The following is an 11,127-nucleotide window of genomic DNA, read 5'->3' as shown; positions in this document are numbered from 1 at the left end:
GCCAGTGCTGCCGGGCGCCTGCCACGTGACAGGCAGCGCGTCGCCGCAGCCCCTCGGGGGCAGCCGTTTTATTCCCTCTGGGGGCGGGGGGAGCCGAGGCTCGATGAGATGACCCCCAGGGGTCACGCGGTTGTAACCGGCCTAGCCTGCGTGCCGGGCGCACGGCCGGCCTCCGTCTCCGGGGTTCAGTGCAGTGGGCACGTGGGGTCGCGCACAAGCCGACACAGTCAGTGCGTGTAAAATCCACAGAAAAGGGATGATCCCAAACAGCTGCGCCTTCTCCAGCCGGAGCACAGATACAGATCGGGGGCGGCTGCAGACCGAAGCGACGGAGTCCACAGCGCCCGGTGCTGAGCGGCGCCTATTCCTTATTAATTCACGCAGGCGAAGCGCAGATGCTTACTGAGCTCTCGGAAGACGCCAGGCGTAGCCTGGGGACCTGGCGACGAGGCCAGTGCGGACTCGTCCCTAACCGAGCTTGCGGTCCACGGGGGGACACAGACTCTGAACACACCGTGCCAGCAGGTGCGGAAGGGGCTTCGGGCACGGTGCGGAAGGGATCGTGTGCTTGGCTCTCTAGGGGACGAGCGGGACCTCGCCTAGAAGTGGGCAGCTGTGGCAGCTCCGTGAGGAGCCGGTGGCCTCTGACGGCCTGAGGCTTGGAGGAGCGTCAGGCCTTTGAGAAGGGATGAGGGGTCCAGCGGGGTGCGCACAGCGGTGTGTAGCAGCTTCGGAGGTGGGCAGAGGAGAGAGAAGGGGGGCCGCGGGGAGGTGAGGGCAGGTGCCCGCGTGAGCGCGTGTGCGGGGCTGATGGCAGACGCGTCCCCACCATGTCCTCGGCCTCCCGCCTCGACTTTGCAGCCCCTCCCTCCTGGAGTCAGAGGCCACCTCCTCGCCTCCCATCCCAGCCCTGGGTCTGGCCTGGTCTTGCTTGACCACGGGCATGTGGTGAAGTGACCACCGCTGTCCCCACCTGCATATCCAGAGCCCCGCGTGCTTCCTCTGGTCCCTCTCTCGGCCTCTCTAATGCCACCCCAGCCCTGTGAACAGCTCGTGTAAGTCAGAGCCTCCTGGAGCAGCCAGTCCCCAGCCACCACGTGAGCCCAGGCGGACCCGCCCGGCCGAGCCCCCTGACTCAGAGCCGCCGTGAGGAATAGAAATAGCTGTCATTTTAAACCACTAAATTTTGGAGTGGTTTGTTAGTCTGTGATGGCCGTTCCATCCACATGGGGAGGAAGCTGGGACAGTGAGAATTGTAGGTCACAGCAAGAGTTTTGTATTTTATCCTAAGGGCAGAGGGAAGACATTGAAGTATCGTGCACAGGGACACGATGTGATAAAATCGATGTTCTAGAAAGATAATTTTCTGAGCAGTTAGAGAACAGCATCTGTGTGGGAGGCTCCCGTTTCTAAATTCACAAATGACATCACCATGTGTCTCCACAGAGCAATGCCTGACCCCTTTGTCGGCTGCTAAGGTGTCATTAGCCAAACTTTATCAACCTCTCTCTAGGTTTTAGATCCTTGAGCTTTTGGGTGCTCTGGATCAGAGGCTAAAACAGAGGCCCTAGATCTCCCCAAATGAATTAATATTCATTAATCCATGAAACACACAACAACATCCACCCACCTATCCATCCATCCATCCGTCCATCCAAATCTTCATCCATTTATCTACCATCCATCTGTCCATCAATCCAGCCATCCACCCACCCACCCACGGATCCAACTGCCCACCCACCCACCCATCCATCCACCCACCCATTTTTTCTGCTGATCCACTCAGCGTTTCTTCTCTTACTGAATAGGGTCTTTCTACGTGTCCAGCGAAGTGCAGTCCCTTAATTGTCCTTCAGCCCCGCCATCCCTCACCTCCTCAGAGGTATTGTTTTCCAGACTCTTCCCGCTCTAACTCATGCACTGTAAATTTCCCCCTATTGTTTTGTTCCCAACAGAAGAGAAACTTGATTTGTTTCTTTATCCTTTAAAGAAGCTCCCCTGACTTTTTTTTATCCTTCCGCTAACACCCCACTTATCCAGTTGGCTTGAAAGACTAGTCTATATCCATTCACTTCTCCCATCCCATATGAAATGATGAAGATGATTTGGGTTTATTTTGAATCTTAGAATAGTGATTATATATGTTAACTATTCAGTAAATATTTATTGAGTGAACAGATGCGTAAATGAATGCATGCGCTTTTGCTGAGCATCTACTGTGTGAGAAAATCAAAGCTTCCAGACTCTCTTCCCCTGAGAATAGTCTCGCCAGCACCTGGGGAGGGCAGAGTCCAGATGGCCACGTGCAGAATGAAGAACCCCAAACGCCACGGTGCCACAGAGGGGGTGCCCGGGGCCCCTCCGCTCCTCCTTCGTGCTGCAGGCGAGAGAAAGAGGTTGAGGAGAAGTGACCTCATCTGGACTTGGCACCTGTTTTGTGCCAGTGACCGCTTCAGACATTTGAAAGGCCTGGGCTTGCTGTTAAGACGTGTGACACGGCTCTTAATTGGAGCACGAGGCAGTCGGTGACTTCTGTGGCATCGGCTTCCCCACCTGCAGAAGGAGGGCTCAGCACGGACCTCAGCTCCCTCTGGTTTGCATCCATCCTTGGGGTCACCCTCTGGCCTCTTGGCTCCCTGCTCTCTTCCAAGGCCCCGCCTGACCCGCCTGTCCATCCCCTGCCCTGCCCTGTCAGCCTCTATGCAGATCAGCTTTGAAATGCAAGTTGTGGGCTCCTAGGCCCCAGATCCTGGCTGGAGGGTGAACGGGGCTGAATAGTTAATTGCTCCCCTGGTGCCTCCTGCTGAGCCCTGCCCAGGTCAAGGTCAGCTGAGTTCTTTCGCAATCACTGCCCTCACAGTCTTCTCCAAGGGTTTCAAAAGGAGGCTCAGTTTTCGTCCCATTAATATTAATTAGTTTGCTGTGGGGCTTGTTCTGATGACATATTTTCTTGTTAAATATTCATTGCTGGAGCTCACAGTGCACTCAGCCCGGACACTGCTGGGAACAGCTGAGCAGTCACCTTCGCTGCCACCGCGGTCGCCTTGGCTGGTCTGTCACCTTCCTGCCACTGGCTGGTCTGTCACCTTCCTGCCATGGCGGGTGCCCTGGCTGGTTTCCCTGCCCCTGGAGGGGCAGCCTCTGTGCTGGAGCACATCTATCCCGGGCCTCGTCCACCGCGCCTGGCGGCCCCTCCAACGTGCCCCAGCCCCGGTCCCCAGCCCCGGCCCCGTCCTGCACGCAGGCCGCGTGAATGCCCGGGCCGAGGCCTGGCCGCCTCTCGGGTCCTCTCTCTGTGTCGGCTTCGCAGACAGTTCAGGTGGAAGGGGCTTCACAGACCGAGCCTCCCTGCAGACCTGGAGACACGTGGAGGGAACTGACCGCGGTCACACGGTAACCAGGGTGGGGCTGGGAGAGCCGTCGGCGACACAGGCTGTTTACTCGTAAAATCGAAGCTAGTGTCCGGCATTCCTTAGGCCGTCTGTTCTGGCTCGTGATGGTTAGAGCCCCACAAGGTCCCTTGACGTTGACTTGTCCTTGGATTCTCTCTCACAGCAGTCGATTGACGGGATGACCGGGCTGCCGCAGGGCGTCCCCCCTGCGCTCGGCGCGGCGGCCGGGGAGCCGCGTTAGCATCTCGCCAGCGCAGAGCCGGCACCGAGCATAGCTCTCGTCCCGGCGGCGTCTGCGGGCCGGCGGACGACATCGGACCTCGGCGCTGTTCCGCTTAAACCAGACAGGGCTGGGCCCGTCTCCTCGCAGGACCCGAGTGCCTGTCGGGGCTCAGCTGGTGAGAACTGGGGTCAGTCCTGCTGCCTCGAGCCTTTTCTGGGGGGTGAATGGGACGTGGCGCTGAGTCTCGTGCCTGGAGGCGCCGCTCCCCGCCGCTTGGCCTTGGCCTTGGCCTGGGGCCTCCTGTTCTCTGGTCGTCCTGACACCAGCTGCTGTCAAGTCCTTCATCCGACACCAGCCGAAAGGGCCTGTGGGTCCAGTGCCCCCTGAGATGTAGAGAGGGGACAGCTCAGGCCCAGCGCGCAGACCGAGACCGCCAGAGTCCTGGCACGTGCCCTCGCTCTCTGCGTCCCTCTGTCCCTCTGTCCGCCTCTGTCCCTGTCCGTCTCTCCGTCCCTCTCTGTCTCGCTTCGTCTCTCTTGTCCTCTCATAGATCAGACAAACTCAATCTGCCAGCTCTGTGGAACGTCACCTTCCATACCTTTCTGCTGCCTTACCGTGGATGCCATATGCAGAGCTTAACGACCTCATGGCCGAAAGCAAAAAAGGAGCCAGACGTCTGAGCTGGTCCTCGACGTAACGACTTCCGAGGCTAAGTCCTGTGCTTTCCACAGATACTAGTGATTCTCCCAGAAATTCTTCTCTGGGGTCACTTGTCCATTGTGGCAAAATGCTGTCTCGGTCTGACGCCTGCGAAGTCAGGACATGACACGCTGCTATTTTATCTCTAGAAACGGGTGATGCGCGCGATGTCCGAGCATTTCTGCGCGGTTTAGGGCCGTGGGCTTCGAAGGCCCGTGCGGCGCAGTGTCCTGCCCAGCCTCTGTTTCCCGGAGTCTCCCCCGTCACACCCCGCTCGTCCCACTGTCCCCCGAGCATTCGCCGGGCGGGTCTCCTGGGCACGGCCCTGCGCCCCTCAGTCATGGCCCAGGGTACAGAAGGGGTGGTGCCCAGTGCGGGGGTACATCGGGGTCACCCACGTCTCCGCTGCGACTTTACCTCTCCAGCCAGCGAGGGATGTTCTGAAGCCACCTCCTCAGTGGGACCAGCGGTCCCCGCTGTCCCCTTAATGCACACGGCCCGGCCCGGTGGTTCGCTCTGTTACTGCAAACGAGACGCGGGCCTCATCCAGCAGCTGCCGTGTTCCCGGCACCCCCACTCCGGGGTGTGGCACAGTCGTTTCCTGACCGAACACGCGAGCGTCTCTCGTTCTTAAATTGTAATAAAATACACAAACCTAGTTTCCCATCGTGAGCATTTCTGAACGCGGAGCTCGGGAGTGTGAAGCGGATTCACGTCGCCGTGGGACTGGTCTCCAGGACGTCTCACCTCATGAGAAATGCAACTTTGTCCCCACGAGGGAGCAGCCCCGCTCCGCTCCCCAGAGCCGCCCCGCGTGCTGGTTTCCTACGTCGCGAGCTCCTCCGGGGACCCTGCGGTTCTCGTCTCTGCGAGCCGGGCTCGTCGCACTCGGCATCAACGTCCTCAGGCCCGGCCCTGCTGCGGGCTGCCCCAGAGCGCCCGTCCTTTCCATGGCCGAGTGACATTCCGCGGTTCGTGCAGACGCATCCGTCCGTCCTCCGTGTCCGCTCGCTCGGGAGCTTCCGCGGCCCGGCTGCCGTGGTCCTGGCTGTGCAGGTGGCCGTTTGCAGCCCTATGTCAGTGTTGAGGGCAGCGTACCCGGAGGGGAGACCGCTCGGCCCTATTAACTCTACTTTTAAGGTTTCGACGCATTTCCGTCCGGTCCCCCCTGTGGCTCTCTCCATCGGCACAGTGCAGGGGTCCGGCTCCTGCACGTCCTCGGCCTTGCCGTTCCGACTGGAGACCGGCTTTAGCGGCAGGTGTCCTGATGGGCGTGAGGCGCCCACGAGGGCCTTTCCACAGGTGTGGGGGCGGGACCGGCCCCCTGGCAGGAACAGGGAGCAGCGCAGAGCAGACCGGCAGGCGGAAGACCGACCGGCGTCTGCACCGCAGTCGACAGGGTGAAACTCAGTCCTCTACTGCACGCGGGGCTGGCGCGGGGGGTGCAGGGGAGGCCGGAGGAGGTGGCCCCGCCCTGCACACTCACGTCGCTTGCTGGGGCACCCCCAAAGCTCCACAGAGCCCATCTGCACGATTTTAAAGTCATCGCGATACTTTTAACGTGCTTTAACCTGGGCCTCTGTGCATGGGGACTTCCTTCTTCACGGGGTGAGGCTTGTGGACCCCTGTGAATGACGATGCTGCCGTATGTATTTATAAAGCACCAGAAAGGGACCTACAGACCCAGGCGAGCTACGGCCACTGTGACGTGGGGTTAGTGTGCCATGCGGAGCTGACTCCAGTGACACCACTCGCCCAGGACGGGGTGGGGGATGAGGAGGAGGGACACAGCCATGCCATCACCTGGTGGCGTTGCCATTGAGGCCCCTGGGGACCTGGGACAGGCGCCTTGGGCACAGTGGCCTAAGCTGGTCCTGGGGTGGCCGTGGGCTCCCATGAGCTTCACGGAGCTCACAGAGCTGGGCTAAGCTGTAGGGGAGGCTGGGAGAGAAACTGACTCTCGGAGTGACGTGGCCTCCTCCTCGGTGCATGGGGCGGTGGCTGTGACCTGGGCGAGTGTCGTCACCTCTCAGACGCGAGACCTCGGGGAGGTCGTCACCTCTCAGCTCACGCTTCGCTTTGCTCACATGTTATAAAAGGCACCAAACTGGGTCCCTGGATTCTCGTCCCAGCTCTGACAGCACCTCGCCGTGTGGCCTCGGGCAGCGACGCGGTCCCTCTCCACTCCCGTCCCCACGTCTATGCGGCGAGGACAAAGCTCTGAGGCCCCCGAGAGCAAAGCAGGTGTGCGCGAGCGGCTTTCGCACGGTGCCTGAGGCCTGAGTGTGCGATGGTCTCAGCCTGTCTCCTCCCATCTGCTTGCCGTGGCTTCAGTTGGGTCTCGGCTGCATCCCACGTAGGATCCTGGGCTAAGGAATGGCCTGTACGGACGCTTCTGACTTTCATACTTGGTTTTATTTTATCAAAATTCATTCGCCAAAATGTCTGAATTAAATGCAATTTTGCAATTAGCTCCCCATTGTCACTGCCGTGAAGGAATCAGGGATTTTGTTTTCTGTTTATGGCTTTTCCGTTTCATTGTGCTCCATGGCGAAGGTTGCCACTTACTCTCAGGTAGTATGCGGAGTGACACGAGCTAATTACACACCGTGTGATCTCAAATCTGCAGCATCCCACAATATATCATGATAATGTCCCGTTCTTCACGGAGGTGATGGCTGTTGAAATACCAGGCTAACTGCACGCGTCTCCTCGGATCGCGGCGTGGGGCGGGGGGCGGGCGTGGCGGGAGGGGAGACGTGGAGTCAGCGCCTCCCGCGCCGGGTCCTCGTGGCTACGTGGCCGTCACCCGCTGTCTGAGCGGATGTGCCGGCTACGTTTATCTGTACGATTGTGAAAGGCCCTCGCCGTTGCCTAGCAGTCTGCGCCCTGCAAATGCATTCACAGGTCGTGTCTCGTTCGATTCACCGTAAGCTTGGGAGTGAGCGGTGAGGGACACGGCCCGCGTCTGCTACGAATGAGGAAGCGGAGCCTCCGCGAGAAGTCTCGGCTGCCGGCGTGAAGCCAGGATCCAACCCAAGTCCTAGACCTTGGGCGCGGACCTTTCCAGAACCGCATCGCCCGGAGCGGTGTTATACGCGGGCAGTGACGGGAAGCGCCCTCCGTCTGTCCAGCCAGGCAGCCGCGTCCCCTCCCTGTCCCACGCACAGCGCCTTTCCTTACTTCAGTCGCGCGAAGTGATTTCTGCGTTTGGTTTTCTAGTCTCCAATATCTTAACAGAGGGCTGGCCTCCCATGCTGCCCAGCGTCACCACCAGGCGCCTCAGTCAGGGCGCGAATCTGCAGTGAGTCTGTCCCTAAACCGTCGGGGTGCAGATCAGTGTCCTCTCGGTCCTTGCCTGTCCACGTCCTGCTCGCCAGCAGCAGCTGGACCAACCCGCTCCTTCCAGCCTTTCTGCTCTTCCCAGCAGGCTGGTCTCCCTGACTGCTGCCCAGGCCAGCGCCTCTCCGCCAGCTCTGACGCCTGCCCCGCCGCCCGCCCCGCCGCCGGCCCGGCCGGGAGCTCCTGCCTTTCTGTGACCCCTGCTCAGGCTCCTCCACGCTCGACGGCCAGCCGCACAGAACCCCACTGTCCCGGCACGTCCGCCATCCAGGCCGCTGTGCGCTTGTCACGCTGCCTCAGCCTGAGGTCCCCGTCTAAGCTGAGTGGGCTCTGTGGGGGACGGCAGAGTGGGGGCGACTGCTCTCCAGCCAAACTGCGGCGCCAGCCTCACGTCGTCACGGAGGTGGGGGTCGCCCCACCGCAGTCCGGCCTGTCTCCTTTCTTTCTCTGACAAACACTGACTGGGCACCTGCTGTGCACAGGCTCTGTCCTGGAGGCCAGGGTGCAGGGACGAGAGGCCCACGTGAAATGTCTGTCGCCCGTCTGCTCCACGACGCCCTGCTCCAGCGATACACACTGTGACCTGAATCACCGCGACCTCTTCCACACAGGCTTTCCTGTCTCCATGCTTCCTCCCATTTAAGCCACTATCCACCCCGAGGCCCGGGCGACCCCTCCACAATGTCACTCACCATTGAAGGCCACCCGCTGCCCTTGGGACCAAGTCCCATCTCCCGTGGCACTGAGAATGCCCTGCGACACTTGTCCCTCGCACGTGCCCCCAGCCCCATCTCCTTCGCCCCTGCGCTCTGAGGCCCAGGCACACTCTGCAGAGCCGTGACCCACTGCAGACCGGCGATGTTAGCCCCCAGCCCACCGCCGCTGGGGTCAGACGGTCGCCTCCTGCCTTTGTGGCCTCCGTGTCTGTGGAGAGGGACAAGTCCACGACTGAGAGTTGGAGACCTGAGGTCCAGTCGTGTTGCCGGCCTCAGGCGGATCTTATGGTCTCTCTGGCTGGGACCCCTCGGGGGGCAAGGACCCCCGTGCTTTCCTCCCACAGACGTGAGGCAGGAAGAGGAGGGGGGCCTGCCTGGGACGCCGAAACCCTCTCCAAACGAATGCCTTTGTCACCTCGATAACCTGGAAACCTGTGCTTCGCAATAGTCGAACCTTTCTCCGAGATCATGAACAAAAACGGCCGATTCAGCCCAGTGTTCCACGTGCATCAGCTGACGCGCGCACCCATGTCATGGATGCGGCACCTGCTTTCAGCACCACGGACAGCTCACCACCCAGGGCCTGGCATTTATTTTATAATCAGCTCGTGGAAACTCTGAAAGGTTCTGACCCTTTCTAACTGACCCTTCATTCACACCTAAATGTTTTATTTATTGCTATTTATTCCATTGCTTAACGCTGTTTTGGGAATGCTTCATTTGTCCAGCATCATGGAGGGATGAGATGCTGTACTCAAAGAAGTCTGCAAATAACTAAAGTCGACTAATTTGAGCAGCAAAACTTAAACACATACACATCGTTTGGAATTTTAAATTGAAATATTTCTAAAATGGGTTGCATACTTTCTTGTATACAGATTTGAGAAGCATAACATAACCATTCAGAGATGATGTCACAGCCCCCGAGGACTTCATCCTGTAGGGCAGGGCACCCTCGGGGGCTCCAAAGCTCTGCTGGGCTGTCTCCCTACCTCGGTGACCATGACATCTAGTGACCTTTGAGTTTTCCACGGCGGTTGTCTCTCTTCTCACGATGAGTTGCTGGCAGTTTTTGTGGGGTAGTTTTATGGTGATTTATCATTCTACCTTTATGACTTTTTAAATAAAAACATGAAGTTGATGCACACTTGTTCCTGCGAAATTATGCCAGAGTGACAGTCACACACCTGGATTATCAAGGGAGGTCAAAGGTACGTGTTAGCCCACTGGCTGCAGTGGGCAAGGGGCGTGCGGAGGGCCGGACGCTGGCAGGCCCCGAGGCTGGGAACCCCGGGGAGGGGCAGGGAGTGCTGCCGGCAGTGTGGGGAGGGCGGGGGCATCGAGTGGGCGCAATGCTCAGCTACCAAATACAAGACAGACGGCCGAGACCCTGACGTGAGCGGAGCCTGCAGAGCCTGGGGCCTGAGCTCAGAACGGTGGGACCAGCAGCTTGTCATCCCCAGCCCGGAGGTGGGGGTGAGACCCATGAGGACAGAGGGCACAGGGGACGTCAGTGAGCTGAGAACAACCGGGGAGACCACAGCATGTGCGGAGATGTCCCCACGGGGTGCTGCCTGAACGAGGCCTCCAGAGACTGAGCGCCCAGGTCTCGGAGGATGGAGACGGGAAGAATCAACTGAAGTCATTCGGACTCGCTCGAGTCCTGGGTCCGGGCCCTGCGGGGTGGCGTGGCGGTGCCCGTCCACAGCCCGCCATCCAGCCCGGACCCTTCCATCCGTCTTCCCTGGGCCCTTCAGATGCCAGGGCCCAGGCCCGAGCATCCGGCTCTCGGCCTGTGCCGAGCTCCACCCCTCCCGCCCCTGAGCGTTGGTGCTGTGGGGCGGGCTCTGTGACTGAGGAGGGACACAGTGGGCACACAGTGACAGCCAGGGCGAGGACGCTGCAGAGGACCACCCGGTTCACCTCGTCCCACTGCACACGGGAGCCGTGGGGACACGGCACCGAGATCCAGGGGGGACAACAATACTCGAAGTCCCAGCGGTCGGGGGCACAGCGGTCAAAGGGCACGCTGGGGGCTGTGGGTGGAGCAGGAAGCGGTCCGAAGCTCCTCTGGAACGGGCGAGGCTGCTGGGAACAATGGAGGTTTGGTTCCGCTGTTCTTCTTTTTTTTGCATGATGAGGAAGACAGATGTGGGCTTTTAGGGTGACTGAAGAGCTCGTGGGGTCGGCGGGCAGACACAGTGACGCACTCACTTTGCAGGGCCCCCTTTTGTCAAAACATAATCTTTTCATCCCAAGGGCGGTTACAGACGTCACTGAGCTGTACAGACAGCTGGCCCGAGGGAAGGTCAACGTCCCGTCACCGGCGGAAAGTCCCTTGGCTGCATGCTCCGCAGTGTGCGTGGCTGGTGTCCCTCGACGGGCTCCGTTAGGCAACGTAATGGTTCTTTGTAAGTCTCTCTTCTCCCCACCCGCCCAGAAGGCGCAGCGGCCGCTTGCTAAGAGGAACCCTTCTTTGCCGGAGCAACTCTGTGTGGGTCCAAGTGCAGTGGGCCCCACTTAATGGGACGTGGGCCTTCACTCTGAGAGGTGAGCCCGCCCCAGGCCCTCCCCTCATCGACCCCTCAGAACCCTGGTCAGTATCTAGGAAGCACTCTCCGGCAGCGCCCCCTCCTCGCTCCCTGATGCTCTTTAAATCTCGCAGGCATGAGTCTGGGGAGCACATGGCCGCGTTAGCCAGGAGCAAGTCCTCAGCGGATCCATCTCTCTCTCCCAATTCGAAACACTGGCATGG

General features: G+C 59.8%; 1 long non-coding RNA gene across 1 annotated transcript; it reads left to right on the top strand.

The window, feature by feature from the left end:
- Nucleotides 1-8,881: 8,881 nt before the first annotated feature.
- Nucleotides 8,882-9,519, top strand: LOC120596531 (uncharacterized). The gene is made up of 2 exons (XR_005651189.1): nt 8,882-8,996; nt 9,251-9,519. It is a non-coding gene; the product is annotated as an uncharacterized LOC120596531 (long non-coding RNA).
- Nucleotides 9,520-11,127: the final 1,608 nt, after the last annotated feature.

Source organism: Pteropus medius, unplaced genomic scaffold, assembly GCF_902729225.1.
Source record: "Pteropus medius unplaced genomic scaffold, Ma_sr-lr_union100, whole genome shotgun sequence".
Classification (NCBI taxonomy): domain Eukaryota; kingdom Metazoa; phylum Chordata; class Mammalia; order Chiroptera; family Pteropodidae; genus Pteropus; species Pteropus medius.
This window is presented reverse-complemented; position numbering and strand designations above follow the sequence as displayed.